The following is a 15,176-nucleotide window of genomic DNA, read 5'->3' as shown; positions in this document are numbered from 1 at the left end:
GGCTGGGCTGTGGCTGGGGATGGGTTGGGCAGGGCTGGGGCTGAGGCTGGGGTGGGGCTGGGGCTGGTTCCAGAGCAGGGGCTGGGCTGGGGCTGTGGCTGGGCTGGTGCAGGGCTGGGGCATGGGCTGGGGCTGGGCTGGGGGCAGGGATGGGGCTGGGGCTGGGCTGGGGCTGGGGCCGGGGCTGTGGCTGGGACTGGGACAGGGCTGGGGCTGGGCTGGGGACAGGGCTCGGGAAGGGGCTGGGGCAGGGCTGGGGACGGGCTGGGACTGGGGTAGGGCTGGTGCCGGGGCTGGGGACAGGGCTAGGGCCCGAGCTGGGGCAGGGCTGGGGCTGGGTTCGGGGCAGGGCTGGGGCTGGGTCCAGTCCTGGGGCTGGGCTGAGAGCAGGGCTGGGCTAGGGCTGGGGCTGGGGCAGGGCTGGGCTGGGGCTGGGCTGGGGGCAGGGATGGGGCTGGGGCTGGGGTGGGGCCAGGGCTGAGGCCGGGGCTGGGTCTGGGGCTGGGGCTGGGGCTGCGGACAGGGCTGGGGCTAGGGCTGGGCTGGGGCCGGGGCTGGGGCCATGGGTGGGGCTGGGGCTGGAGCTGGGGGAACGGATGGGGCTGGGGCTGGGACTGGGTCAGGGCTGAGGCTGGGCTGGGGGCAGGGCTCGGGCTGGGGCTGGGTCCAGGGCTGAGGCTTGGGATGGGCTGGGGCTGGGCTGGGGCTGGGTTCGGGGCAGGGCTGGGCTGTGGCTTGCTCTGGGCTGGGGCAGGGCTGGGGCTGGGGCTGGGGCTGGGGCTGGGTCCAGGGCTGGGGCTGGGCTGTGGTTTGGGCTGGGCAGGGTCTGGGCTAGGGCTGGGCTGGGAGCAGGGATGAGGCTGTTGCTGGGGCTGGGGCCTGGGCTGGGGTAGGGCTGGGGCAGGGCTGGGACTAATGCTAGGGCTGGGACTAACACTGGGGCTGGGTCCAGGGCTGGGGCTGGGTTGACGGCAGGGATGAGCTAGGGCTGGGGATGGGGCAGGGCTAGGTTAGGGCCGGCCTGGGGCCGGGACTGGGGCTGGGACCGGGGCTGGGGCTGGGGCAGTGCTGGGGCCAGGGCTGGGAGCAGGGATGGGGCTGGGGCTGGGCTGGGGCCGGGGCTGAGGGCGGGTGGTGGCGTTTGGGCTGGGGCTGGGTCCAGGGCTGGGGATGCAGCTGGGATGGGGCAGGACTAGGGCTGGGGCATGGGCCGGGGCTGGGGCCGGGGCTGGGGCCCGAGCTGGGGCTGGGTTCGGTGCAGGGCTGGGGCTGGGGCTGGGCTGGGGCTGGGCTGTGGTTGGGGCTGGGCTGGGGCAGGGCTGGGGCTGGGGCTGGGGCTGAGCTGGGGCTGGGGCAGGGCTGGGCCCGAGGCTGGGGCAGGGCTGGGGCAGGGCTGGAACTGGGGCTGGGCTGGGGCCAAGGTTGTGGCTGGGGCTGTGGCTGGGCTGGTGTCGTGGGTGGGGCTGCAGCTGGGGCTGGGGCTGGGGGCAGGGATGGGGCTAGGGCTGAGTTAGGGGTAGGGCTGGGGCTGTGCTAGGGCCGGGGCTGGAACCAAGGCTTGGGCAGGGCTGGGGCTGGGGCTGGGGCCGGGGCTGAGGGTGGGCTGGGGGGGGGACTGGGGCAGGGCTGGGGCTGGGGCCTTGGCCGGGCTGGGGCTGGGGCTGGGCTGAGGGCAGGGCTGGCGCAGGGCTGGGGTTTGGGGCGGAGATTGGCAGGACTGGGGCTGGGGCAGGGGCCTGGGATGGCGACAGGGCTAGGGCAGGACCTGTGGCAGGGCTGGGTCCGGGCTGGGTCTGGGTTCGGGGCAGGTCTGGGATGTGACTTGGGCTGGGCTGGGGCAGGGCTCGGGCTGGGGCTGGGTCCAGGGCTGAGGCTTGGGATGGGCTGGGGCTGGGCTGGGGACAGGTCTGGGCGGAGGGCAGGGTTGGGGCACGGCTGGGGCTGGGGGCTGGGATGGGGCAGGACTGGGGCTGGGGCTGGGTCCAGGGCTGGGGCTGGGGCAGGGCTCGGGCTGGGCTGGGGACAGGGCTGGGCTGAGGGCAGGGTTGGGGCACGGCTGGGGCTGGGGGCTGGGATGGGGCAGGACTGGGGCTGGGGCAGGGGCCGGGGCCGGGGACAGGGCTAGGGCCGGAGCTGGGGCAGGGCTGGGGCTGGGCTGGGGCTGGGTTCCGGGCAGGGCGGGGGCTGGGTCCAGGCGTGGGGCTGGGCTGAAAGCAGGGCTGGGCTAGGGCTGGGACTGGGGGCATGGATGGGGCTGCGGCTGGGCTGGGTCCAGGGCTGGAGCCTGGGCTGGAACCAAGTCCTGGGCAGGGCTGGGGCTAGGGCTGGGGCCGGGGCTGGGGCAGGACTGGAGCTGGGGCAGGGCCGGGGCTGGGGCAGGGCTGGTGTCGGGCTGGGGATGTCGCTGGGACGGGGCAGGACTGGGGCTGGGGCAGGGGTCGGGGCTGGGGATAGGGCTGGGGCCCGAGCTGGGGCAGGGCGGGGACTGGGGGCAGGGCTGGGCTAGGGCTGGGCTGGGGCCGGGGATGGGGCTGTGAGTGGGGTTTGGTGGGGCCGGGGCTAGGGGCCACGGGTAGGGCTGGGGCTGGGGCTGGGTCCAGGGCTGGGGCTGGGCTGTGGCTGGGGATGGGTTGGGCAGGGCTGGGGCTGAGGCTGGGGTGGGGCTGGGGCTGGTTCCAGAGCAGGGGCTGGGCTGGGGCTGTGGCTGGGCTGGTGCAGGGCTGGGGCATGGGCTGGGGCTGGGCTGGGGGCAGGGATGGGGCTGGGGCTGGGCTGGGGCTGGGGCCGGGGCTGTGGCTGGGACTGGGACAGGGCTGGGGCTGGGCTGGGGACAGGGCTCGGGAAGGGGCTGGGGCAGGGCTGGGGACGGGCTGGGACTGGGGTAGGGCTGGTGCCGGGGCTGGGGACAGGGCTAGGGCCCGAGCTGGGGCAGGGCTGGGGCTGGGTTCGGGGCAGGGCTGGGGCTGGGTCCAGTCCTGGGGCTGGGCTGAGAGCAGGGCTGGGCTAGGGCTGGGGCTGGGGCAGGGCTGGGCTGGGGCTGGGCTGGGGGCAGGGATGGGGCTGGGGCTGGGGTGGGGCCGGGGCTGAGGCCGGGGCTGGGGCTGGGGCTGGGCTGGGGCCGGGGCTGGGGCCACGGGTGGGGCTGGGGCTGGAGCTGGGGGAACGGATGGGGCTGGGCCTGGGACTGGGTCAGGGCTGAGGCTGGGCTGGGGGCTGGGCTGGGGCTGGGCTGAGGGCAGGGCTAGGCTAGGGGTGGGGCTGGGTCCAGGGCTGGGGCCGGGGTTGAGGGTGGGCTGGGGGGGGGGACTGGGGCGGGGACTGGAGCAGGGCTGAAACTGGGGCTGGGCTGGGGCCATGGTTGGTGCTGGGGCTGCGGCTAGGCTGGTGCCGAGGGTGGGGCTGGGGCAGGGGCTGGGGCTGGGGACAGGGCTGGGGCCGGGCTGGGGCTGGGCTAAGAGCAGGGCTGGGCTAGGGCTGTGGCTGGGGCCGGGCTGGGGCCGGGGCTGAGGTTGGGCTGGGGGGGGGGACTGGGGCAGGGCTGTGGCTTGGCTGTGGCCGGGGCTGGGCTGGGGCAGGGCTGGGACTGGGGCTGGGCTGGGGCCGGGGCTGAGGCCGGGGGTGGGGCTGGGGCTGGGGCTGGGTCCAGGGCTGGGGCTGGGCTGGGCTGGGGCAGGACTAGGGCTGGGGCAGGTGCCAGGGTTGTGGACAGGGCTGGGGCCCGAGCTGGGGCAGGGCTGGGGCTGGGTTCGGGGCAGGGCTGGGCCTGGTTCCAGGGCTAGGCCTGGTCTGGGGCAGGGCTGGGTCTGGGTCTGGGTCCAGGACTGGGGCAGGGCTGGGGCCGGGGCTGGGCTGGGGCAGGGTTGGGGCTGGGGCTGGGCTGGGGCCGGGGCTGAGGCCGGGGGCATGGGCTGGGGCTGGGCTGGGGCTGTGTTCGGGGCATGGCTGGGGCTGGGTATGGGCTGGGCTAGGGCTGGGCTGGGGGCAGGGATGGGGCTGGGGCTGGGGCAGGGCTCGGGCTGGGCTGGGGACAGGGCTGGGCTGAGGGCAGGGTTGGGGCACGGCTGGGGCTGGGGGCTGGGATGGGGCAGGACTGGGGCTGGGGCAGGGGCCGGGGCCGGGGACAGGGCTAGGGCCGGAGCTGGGGCAGGGCTGGGGCTGGGCTGGGGCTGGGTTCCGGGCAGGGCGGGGGCTGGGTCCAGGCGTGGGGCTGGGCTGAAAGCAGGGCTGGGCTAGGGCTGGGACTGGGGGCATGGATGGGGCTGCGGCTGGGCTGGGTCCAGGGCTGGAGCCTGGGCTGGAACCAAGTCCTGGGCAGGGCTGGGGCTAGGGCTGGGGCCGGGGGCTGGGGCAGGACTGGAGCTGGGGCAGGGCCGGGGCTGGGGCAGGGCTGGTGTCGGGCTGGGGATGTCGCTGGGACGGGGCAGGACTGGGGCTGGGGCAGGGGTCGGGGCTGGGGATAGGGCTGGGGCCCGAGCTGGGGCAGGGCGGGGGACTGGGGCAGGGCTGGGCTAGGGCTGGGCTGGGGCCGGGGATGGGGCTGTGAGTGGGGTTTGGTGGGGCCGGGGCTAGGGGCCACGGGTAGGGCTGGGGCTGGGGCTGGGTCCAGGGCTGGGGCTGGGCTGTGGCTGGGGATGGGTTGGGCAGGGCTGGGGGCTGAGGCTGGGGTGGGGCTGGGGCTGGTTCCAGAGCAGGGGCTGGGCTGGGGCTGTGGCTGGGCTGGTGCAGGGCTGGGGCATGGGCTGGGGCTGGGCTGGGGGCAGGGCTGGGGCTGGGGCTGGGGCTGGGGCTGGGGCCGGGGCTGTGGCTGGGACTGGGACAGGGCTGGGGCTGGGCTGGGGACGGGCTTGGGACTGGGGTAGGGCTGGTGCCGGGGCTGGGGACAGGGCTAGGGCCCGAGCTGGTGCAGGGCTGGGGCATGGGCTGGGGCTGGGCTGGGGGCAGGGCTGGGGCTGGGGCTGGGCTGGGCTGGGGCCGGGGCTGTGGCTGGGACTGGGACAGGGCTGGGGCTGGGCTGGGGACAGGGCTCGGGAAGGGGCTGGGGCAGGGCTGGGACGGGCTGGACTGGGGTAGGGCTGGTGCCGGGGCTGGGGACAGGGCTAGGGCCCGAGCTGGGGCAGGGGCTGGGGCTGGGTTCGGGGCAGGGCTGGGGCTGGGTCCAGTCCTGGGGCTGGGCTGAGAGCAGGGCTGGGCTAGGGCTGGGGCTGGGGCAGGGCTGGGCTGGGCTGGGCTGGGGGCAGGGATGGGGCTGGGGCTGGGGTGGGGCCAGGGCTGAGGCCGGGGCTGGGTCTGGGTCTGGGGCTGGGGCTGCGGACAGGGCTGGGGGCTAGGGCTGGGCTGGGGCCGGGGCTGGGGCCATGGGTGGGGCTGGGGCTGGAGCTGGGGGAACGGATGGGGCTGGGGCTGGGACTGGGTCAGGGCTGAGGCTGGGCTGGGGGCAGGGCTCGGGCTGGGGCTGGTCCAGGGCTGAGGCTTGGGATGGGCTGGGGCTGGGCTGGGGACAGGTCTGGGCGGAGGGCAGGGTTGGGGCACGGCTGGGGCTGGGGGCTGGGATGGGGCAGGACTGGGGCTGGGGCTGGGTCCAGGGCTGGGGCTGGGGCAGGGCTCGGGCTGGGCTGGGGACAGGGCTGGGCTGAGGGCAGGGTTGGGGCACGGCTGGGGCTGGGGGCTGGAATGGGGCAGGACTGGGGCTGGGGCAGGGGGCCGGGGCCGGGGACAGGGCTAGGGCCGGAGCTGGGGCAGGGCTGGGGCTGGGCTGGGGCTGGGTTTCCGGGCAGGGCTGGGGCTGGGTCCAGGCGTGGGGCTGGGCTGAAAGCAGGGCTGGGCTAGGGCTGGGACTGGGGGCATGGATGGGCTGGGGGCTGGGCTGGGTCCAGGGCTGGGGATGGGGCAAGGATGGGGCAGGACTAGGGCTGGTGCAGGGGCCGGGGCTAGGGATAGGGCTGGGGCCCGAGCTGGGACAGGGCTGGGGCCGGGCTGGGACTGGGTTCGGTTGCAGGGCTGGTCTGGGTCTGGGTACAGGGCTGGGGCTGGGGCTGGGCTGGCTAGGGCTGGGCTGGGGCCAGGGCTGGGGCTGGGGCTGGGTCCAGGGCTGGGGCTGGGCGGGTGGCTGGGGCTGGCCTGGGGCTGGGCTGTGGCTGAGGCTGGGCTGGGGATGAGGGTGGGGCTGGGCTGGGGTCTGGGCTGGGTCTGGGGCAGGGCTGGGAGCAGGGCTGGATCTGAGGTTGAGGCCGGGGCTGGGGCTGGGCTGGGGGCAGGGCTGGGGCTGGGCTGTGGCTGGGGATGGGTTGGGCAGGGCTGGGGCTGAGGCTGGGGTGGGGCTGGGGCTGGTTCCAGAGCAGGGGCTGGGCTGGGGCTGTGGCTGGGCTGGTGCAGGGCTGGGGCATGGGCTGGGGCTGGGCTGGGGGCAGGGCTGGGGCTGGGGCTGGGCTGGGGCTGGGGCCGGGGCTGTGGCTGGGACTGGGACAGGGCTGGGGCTGGGCTGGGGACAGGGCTCGGGCCGGGGCTGGGGCAGGGCTGGGAACGGGCTGGGACTGGGGCAGGGCTGGTGCCGGGGCTGGGGACAGGGCTAGGGCCCGAGCTGGGGCAGGGCTGGGGCTGGGTTCGGGGCAGGGCTGGGCTGGGTCCAGTCCTGGGGCTGGGCTGAGAGCAGGGCTGGGCTAGGGCTGGGGCTGGGGCAGGGCTGGGCTGGGGCTGGGCTGGGGGCAGGGATGGGGCTGGGGGCTGGGGTGGGGCCGGGGCTGAGGCCGGGGCTGGGGCTGGGGCTGGGCTGGGGCCGGGGCTGGGGCCACGGGTGGGGCTGGGGCTGGAGCTGGGGGAACGGATGGGGCTGGGGCTGGGACTGGGTCAGGGCTGAGGCTGGGCTGGGGGCTGGGCTGGGGCTGGGCTGAGGGCAGGGCTAGGCTAGGGGTGGGGCTGGGTCCAGGGCTGGGGCCGGGGTTGAGGGTGGGCTGGGGGGGGGACTGGGGCGGGGACTTGGGGCAGGGCTGAAACTGGGGCTGGGCTGGGGCCATGGTTGGTGCTGGGGCTGCGGGCTTAGGCTGGTGCCGAGGGTGGGGCTGGGGCAGGGGCTGGGGCTGGGGACAGGGCTGGGGCCCGGGCTGGGGCTGGGCTAAGAGCAGGGCTGGGCTAGGGCTGTGGCTGGGGCCGGGCTGGGGCCGGGGTCTGAGGTTGGGCTGGGGGGGGGGACTGGGGCAGGGCTGGGTCCAGGGCTGGGGCTGGGCTGGGCTGGGGCAGGACTAGGGCTGGGGCAGGTGCCAGGGTTGTGGACAGGGCTGGGGCCCGAGCTGGGGCAGGGCTGGGGCTGGGTTCGGGGCAGGGCTGGGCCTGGTTCCAGGGCTAGGCCTGGTCTGGGGCAGGGCTGGTCTGGGTCTGGGTCCAGGACTGGCAGGGCTGGGGCCGGGGCTGGGCTGGGGCAGGGTTGGGGCTGGGGCTGGGCTGGGGCCGGGGCTGAGGCCGGGGGCATGGGCTGGGGCTGGGCTGGGGCTGTGTTCGGGGCATGGCTGGGGCTGGGTATGGGCTGGGCTAGGGCTGGGCTGGGGGCAGGGATGGGGCTGGGGCTGGACTGGGGGCAGGGATGGGGATGGGGATGGGGATGGGCTGGGCTGGGGGAACGGATGGGGCTGGGGCTGGGGCTGCGCTAAGGGCAGGGTTGGGCTAGGGCTGTGGCTGGGGCAGGGCTGGGGCCGGACTGGGGCTGGGCTAAGGGCAGGGCTGGGCTAGGGCTGTGGCTGGGGCAGGGCTGGGGCCGAGTCTGGGGCCGGGGCTGGGGGCCGGAGCTGGGGCAGGGCTGGGGGCTGAGACTGGGGTGGGGCTGGGGCTGGGTCCAGGGCAGGGGGCTGGGCTGGGGCTGGGGCTGGGCTGGGGCAGGGCAGGGCCCGAGGCTGGGGCAGGGCTGTGGGCAGGGATAGGGATGGGGCTGGGATGGGCTGGAGGAACGGATGGGGCTGGGACTGGGGCTGGGGCTGGGGCTTGGGCTGGGGCAGGGCTGGGCCTGGGCTGGGACCAGGGCTGGACTGGGGTAGGTCTGGGGCAGGGGCTGGGGCTGGGGACGGGGGGTGGGGCTGGGGCAGGGGGCTGGGGGACAGGGCTGGGGGCCGGGCTGGGGCTGGGCTAAGAGCAGGGCTGGCTAGGGCTGTGGCTGGGGCCGGGCTGGGGCCGGGGGTTGAGGGTGGGGCTGGGGGGGGGGACTGGGGCGGGGACTGGGGCAGGGCTGAAACTGGGGCTGGGCTGGGGCCATGGTTGGTGCTGGGGCTGCGGCTAGGCTGTGCCGAGGGTGGGGCTGGGGCAGGGGCTGGGGCTGGGGGACAGGGCTGGGGCCGGGCTGGGGCTGGGCTAAGAGCAGGGCTGGGCTAGGGCTGTGGCTGGGGCCGGGCTGGGGCCGGGGCTGAGGTTGGGCTGGGGGGGGGACTGGGGCAGGGCTGTGGCTGGGCTGTGGCCGGGGCTGGGGCTGGGGCAGGGCTGGGACTGGGGCTGGGCTGGGGCCGGGGCTGAGGCCGGGGGGGTGGGGCTGGGGCTGGGGCTGGGTCCAGGGCTGGGGCTGGGTATGGGCTGGGCTAGGGCTGGGCTGGGGGCAGGGATGGGGCTGGGGCTGGACTGGGGGCAGGGCTGGGGATGGGGCTGGGGCTGGGGCTGGGGCTTGTGCTGTGGCAGGGCTGGGCCTGGGCTGGGACCCGGGACTGGGCTGGGGTAGGGCTTGGGCTGGGGCTGGGCTGGGGACGAGGTTGGGGCTGGGGCAGGGGCTGGGGACAGGGCTGGGGGAGGGCTGGGGTTTGGGGCTGGGATGGGGCAGGACTGGGGCTGGGGCAGGGGCTGGGGCTGGGGCAGGGCTGGAGCCGGGCTGGGGCCGGGGCTGGGGCAGGACTGGAGCTGGGGCAGGGCTGGGGCTGGGGCAGGGCTGGTGTCGGGCTGGGGATGTCGCTGGGACGGGGCAGGACTGGGGCTGGGGCAGGGGTCGGGGCTGGGGATAGGGCTGGGGCCCGAGCTGGGGCAGGGCGGGGACTGGGGCAGGGCTGGGCTAGGGCTGGGCTGGGGCCCGGGGATGGGGCTGTGAGTGGGGTTTGGTGGGGCCGGGGCTAGGGGCCACGGGTAGGGCTGGGGCTGGGGCTGGGTCCAGGGCTGGGGCTGGGCTGTGGCTGGGGATGGGTTGGGCAGGGCTGGGGCTGAGGCTGGGGTGGGGGCTGGGGCTGGTTCCAGAGCAGGGGCTGGGCTGGGGCTGTGGCTGGGCTGGTGCAGGGCTGGGGCATGGGCTGGGGCTGGGCTGGGGGCTGTGGCTGGGACTGGGGACAGGGCTGGGGCTGGGCTGGGGACAGGGCTCGGGAAGGGGCTGGGGCAGGGCTGGGGACGGGCTGGGACTGGGGCAGGGCTGGTGCCGGGGGCTGGGGACAGGGCTAGGGGCCCGAGCTGGGGCAGGGCTGGGGCTGGGTTCGGGGCAGGGCTGGGGCTGGGTCCAGTCCTGGGGCTGGGCTGAGAGCAGGGCTGGGCTAGGGCTGGGGCTGGGGCAGGGCTGGGCTGGGGCTGGGGCTGGGGGCAGGGATGGGGCTGGGGCTGGGTGGGGGGCCGGGGCTGAGGCCGGGGCTGGGGCTGGGGCTGGGGCTGGGTCTGGGGCCAGGGCTGAGGCAGGGCTGGGGCCGGGCTGGGGCTGGGTTTGGTGCAGGGCTGGGGCTGGGGCTGGGCTGGACTCGAGGCTGGGGCAAGGCTGGGGTAGGGCTGGAGCCGGGGCAGGGGGCCGGGGCTGGGAACAGGGCTGGATCTGAGGTTGAGGCCGGGGCTGGGGCTGAGCTGGGGGCAGGGCTGGGGCTGGGGCTGGAACCAAGTCTTGGGCAGGGCTGGGTTTGGGGCTTGGGCTGGGGCTGGGGCAGGGCTGGGGCTGGGTACAGGGCTGGGGCCCGAGCTGGGGCAGGGCTGGGTCTGGGCTGGGGCTGGGTTCGGTGCAGGGCTGGGGCTGGGGCTGGGCTGGGGCCGGGGCTGGGGCTACGGGTGGGGCTGGGGCTGGAGCTGGGGGGAACGGTTGGGGCTGGGGCTGGGACTGGGTCAGGGCTGAGGCTGGGCTGGGGGCAGGGCTGGGGCTGGGCTGAGGGCAGGGCTAGGCTAGGGGTGGGGCTGGGGTCCAGGGCTGGGGCCGGGGCTGAGGCTGGGCTGGGCTGGGTCCAGGGCTGGGGCTGGGCTGTGGTTGGCGCTGGGCTGGGGCAGGGCAGGGGATGGGGCTGGGCTGGGGCCGGGGCTGGGGCTGGGTTGGGGCAGGGCTGAGGCTGGGTATGGGCTGGGCTAGGGCTGGGCTGGGGGCAGGGCTGGAGCTGGGGCTGAGGTGGGGCCGGGGCTGAGGCCTGGGGTGGGGCGGGGGCTGGGGCTGCAGTTGGGCTGGGGCAGGGCTGGGGCTGGGGCTGGGATGGGGCAGGACTGGGGCTGGGCTGCGGCTGGGTTCAGTGCAGGGCTGGGGCTGGGGCATGGCAGGGACTGGGGCTGGGGCTGGCCTGGGCTTGGCTAGAGCTGGGCTGGGGCCAGGGCTGGGGGCTGGGCGGTGGCTGGGGCTGGGCTGGGGTCTGGGCTGGGCCTGGGGCAGGGCTGGGCCTGAGGCTGGGGCAGGGCTTGGGATGGGGCTGGGGCTGGGCTAAGGGCAGGGCTGGGCTAGGGCTGTGGCTGGGGCAGGGCTGGGGCCGGGCTGGGGCTGGGGCTAAGGGCAGGGCTGGGCTAGGGCTGTGGCTGGGGCAGGGCTGGGGCCGGGCTGGGGCTGGGCTAAGGGCAGGGCTGGGCTAGGGCTGTGGCTGGGGCTGGGGCAGGGGCCGGGGCTGGGGACAGGGCTGGGGCCCCGAGGTGGGCTTGGCTGGGGCTGGGTTCGGTGCAGGGCAGGGCCTGGGGCTGGGCTGGAGCTGGGGGCTGGGGCTGGGTCCAGGGCTGGGGCTGGGCTGGGGCCGGGCTGGGTCTGGGTTCGGTGCAGGGCAGGGCCTGGGGCAGGGGCTGGGCTTGGGATGAGGGTGGGGCTGGGCTGGGGTCTGGGCTGGGGCTGGGGCAGGGCAGGGCCCGAGGCTGGGGCAGGGCTGTGGTTGGGGCTGGGCTGGGGGTGGGCTGGGGCTGGCTGAGGGCAGGGCTAGGCTAGGGGTGGGGCTGGGGCAGGGCTGGGGCCAGGGCTGAGGCTGGGCTGGGCTGGGTCCAGGGCTGGGGCTGGGCTGTGGTTGGGGTTGGGCTGGGGCAGGGCTGGGGCTGGGGCTGGGCTGGGGCTGTGGCTTGGGAAGGGCTGGGCTAGGGCTGGGGCTGGGGCAGGGCTGGGGCTGGGGCTGGGGCTGGGGATGAGGGCTGGGCTGGGCTAGGGCTGGGGCTGTGGCAGGGCTGGAGCCGGGCTGGGGCTGGGTGCGGGGCAGGGCTGGGAGCAGGGCTGGATCTGAGGTTGAGGCCGGGGCTGGGGCTGGGGCAGGGGCCGGGGCTGGGGACAGGGGCTAGGGCCGGAGCTGGGGCAGGGCTGGAGCCGGGCTGGGGCTGGGGTGCGGGGGCAGGGCTGTGGCTGGGGCATGGCAGGGGCTGGGGCTGGGATTGTGTCCAGGGCTGGGGCTGGGGCTGGGTCCAGGGCTGGGGCTGGGTCCAGGGCTGGGTCTGGGCCCGAGGCTGGGCTAGGCCTGGGGCTGGGGCCTGGCTAGGTTAGGGCTGGCCTGGGTCCAGGGCTGGGGCCGGGCTGGGGCTGGGTTCGGGGCAGGGCTGGGCTGTGGCTTGCTCTGGGCTGGGGCAGGGCTGGGGCTGGGGATGGGGCTGGGGCCTTGGCCGGGCTGGGGCTGGGGCCGGGGCTGAGGGTGGGCTGGGGGGGGGGACTGGGGCAGGGCTGGGGCTGGGGCCTTGGCCGGGCTGGGGCTGGGGCTGGGCTGAGGGGCAGGGCTGGCGCAGGGCTGGGGTTTGGGGCGGAGATTGGCAGGGACTGGGGCTGGGGCAGGGGCCTGGGATGGCGACAGGGCTAGGGCAGGACCTGTGGCAGGGCTGGGTCCGGGCTGGGTCTGGGTTCGGGGCAGGTCTGGATGTGACTTGGGCTGGGCTGGGGCAGGGCTCGGGCTGGGGCTGGGTCCAGGGCTGAGGCTTGGGATGGGCTGGGGCTGGGCTGGGGACAGGTCTGGGCGGAGGGCAGGGTTGGGGCACGGCTGGGGCTGGGGGGCTGGGATGGGGCAGGACTGGGGCTGGGGCAGGGGCCGGGGCCGGGGACAGGGCTAGGGCCGGAGCTGGGGCAGGGCTGGGGCTGGGCTGGGGCTGGGTTCCGGGCAGGGCGGGGGCTGGGTCCAGGCGTGGGGCTGGGCTGAAAGCAGGGCTGGGCTAGGGCTGGGACTGGGGGCATGGATGGGGCTGCGGCTGGGCTGGGTCCAGGGCTGGAGCCTGGGCTGGAACCAAGTCCTGGGCAGGGCTGGGGCTAGGGCTGGGGCCGGGGCTGGGGCAGGACTGGAGCTGGGGCAGGGCCGGGGCTGGGGCAGGGCTGGTGTCGGGCTGGGGATGTCGCTGGGACGGGGCAGGACTGGGGCTGGGGCAGGGGGTCGGGGCTGGGGATAGGGCTGGGGCCCGAGCTGGGGCAGGGCGGGGACTGGGGCAGGGCTGGGCTAGGGCTGGGGCTGGGGCCGGGGGATGGGGCTGTGAGTGGGGTTTGGTGGGGCCGGGGCTAGGGGGCCACGGGTAGGGCTGGGGCTGGGGCTGGGTCCAGGGCTGGGGCTGGGCTGTGGCTGGGGATGGGTTGGGCAGGGCTGGGGCTGAGGCTGGGGTGGGGCTGGGGCTGGTTCCAGAGCAGGGGCTGGGCTGGGGCTGTGGCTGGGCTGGTGCAGGGCTGGGGCATGGGCTGGGGCTGGGCTGGGGGCAGGGATGGGGCTGGGGCTGGGCTGGGGCTGGGGCCGGGGCTGTGGCTGGGACTGGGACAGGGCTGGGGCTGGGCTGGGGACAGGGCTCGGGAAGGGGCTGGGGCAGGGCTGGGGACGGGCTGGGACTGGGGTAGGGGCTGGTGCCGGGGCTGGGGACAGGGCTAGGGCCCGAGCTGGGGCAGGGCTGGGGCTGGGTTCGGGGCAGGGCTGGGGCTGGGTCCAGTCCTGGGGCTGGGCTGAGAGCAGGGCTGGGCTAGGGCTGGGGCTGGGGCAGGGCTGGGCTGGGGCTGGGCTGGGGGCAGGGATGGGGCTGGGGCTGGGGTGGGGCCAGGGCTGAGGCCGGGGCTGGGTCTGGGGCTGGGGGCTGGGGCTGCGGACAGGGCTGGGGCTAGGGCTGGGCTGGGGCCGGGGCTGGGGCCATGGGTGGGGCTGGGGCTGGAGCTGGGGGAACGGATGGGGCTGGGGCTGGGACTGGGTCCAGGGCTGAGGCTGGGCTGGGGGCAGGGCTCGGGCTGGGGCTGGGTCCAGGGCTGAGGCTTGGGATGGGCTGGGGCTGGGCTGGGGCTGGGTTCGGGGCAGGGCTGGGCTGTGGCTTGCTCTGGGCTGGGGCAGGGCTGGGGCTGGGGCTGGGGCTGGGGCTGGGTCCAGGGCTGGGGCTGGGCTGTGGTTTGGGCTGGGCAGGGTCTGGGCTAGGGCTGGGCTGGGAGCAGGGATGAGGCTGTTGCTGGGGCTGGGGCCTGGGCTGGGGTAGGGCTGGGGCAGGGCTGGGGACTAATGCTAGGGCTGGGACTAACACTGGGGCTGGGTCCAGGGCTGGGGCTGGGGTTGACGGCAGGGATGAGCTAGGGCTGGGGATGGGGGCAGGGCTAGGGTTAGGGCCGGCCTGGGGCCGGGACTGGGGCTGGGACCGGGGCTGGGGGCTGGGGCAGTGCTGGGGCCAGGGGCTGGGAGCAGGGATGGGGCTGGGGCTGGGCTGGGGCCGGGGCTGAGGGCGGTGGTGGGCGTTTGGGCTGGGGCTGGGTCCAGGGCTGGGGATGCAGCTGGGGATGGGGCAGGACTAGGGCTGGGGGCATGGGCCGGGGGCTGGGGCCGGGGCTGGGGCCCGAGCTGGGGCTGGGTTCGGTGCAGGGCTGGGGGCTGGGGCTGGGCTGGGGCTGGGGCTGTGGTTGGGGCTGGGCTGGGGCAGGGCTGGGGCTGGGGCTGGGGCTGAGCTGGGGGCTGGGGGCAGGGCTGGGCCCGAGGCTGGGGCAGGGCTGGGGCAGGGGCTGGAACTGGGGCTGGGCTGGGGCCAAGGTTGTGGCTGGGGCTGTGGCTGGGCTGGTGTCGTGGGTGGGGCTGCAGCTGGGGCTGGGGCTGGGGGGCAGGGATGGGGCTAGGGCTGAGTTAGGGGTAGGGCTGGGGCTGTGCTAGGGCCGGGGCTGGAACCAAGGCTTGGGCAGGGCTGGGGCTGGGGCTGGGGCCGGGGCTGAGGGTGGGCTGGGGGGGGGGGACTGGGGCAGGGCTGGGGCTGGGGGCCTTGGCCGGGCTGGGGCTGGGGGCTGGGCTGAGGGCAGGGCTGGCGCAGGGCTGGGGTTTGGGGCGGAGATTGGCAGGACTGGGGGCTGGGGCAGGGGCCTGGGATGGCGACAGGGCTAGGGCAGGACCTGTGGCAGGGCTGGGTCCGGGGCTGGGTCTGGGTTCGGGGCAGGTCTGGGATGTGACTTGGGCTGGGCTGGGGCAGGGCTCGGGCTGGGGCTGGGTCCAGGGCTGAGGCTTGGGATGGGCTGGGGCTGGGCTGGGGACAGGTCTGGGCGGAGGGCAGGGTTGGGGCACGGCTGGGGCTGGGGGCTGGGATGGGGCAGGACTGGGGGCTGGGGCTGGGTCCAGGGCTGGGGCTGGGGCAGGGCTCGGGCTGGGCTGGGGACAGGGCTGGGGCTGAGGGCAGGGTTGGGGCACGGCTGGGGCTGGGGGCTGGGATGGGGCAGGACTGGGGCTGGGGCAGGGGCCGGGGCCGGGGACAGGGCTAGGGCCGGAGCTGGGGCAGGGCTGGGGCTGGGCTGGGGCTGGGTTCCGGGGCAGGGCGGGGGCTGGGTCCAGGCGTGGGGCTGGGCTGAAAGCAGGGCTGGGCTAGGGCTGGGACTGGGGGGCATGGATGGGGCTGCGGCTGGGCTGGGTCCAGGGCTGGAGCCTGGGCTGGAACCAAGTCCTGGGCAGGGCTGGGGCTAGGGCTGGGGCCGGGGCTGGGGCAGGACTGGAGCTGGGGCAGGGCCGGGGCTGGGGCAGGGCTGGTGTCGGGCTGGGGATGTCGCTGGGACGGGGCAGGACTGGGGCTGGGGCAGGGGTCGGGGCTGGGGATAGGGCTGGGGCCCGAGCTGGGGCAGG

This window comes from Melanerpes formicivorus, unplaced genomic scaffold (assembly GCF_026170545.1).
Source record: "Melanerpes formicivorus ecotype bairdi unplaced genomic scaffold, bMelFor1.0.p_v2 SCAF_501, whole genome shotgun sequence".
In the NCBI taxonomy this organism is placed as follows: domain Eukaryota; kingdom Metazoa; phylum Chordata; class Aves; order Piciformes; family Picidae; genus Melanerpes; species Melanerpes formicivorus.
This window is presented reverse-complemented; position numbering follows the sequence as displayed.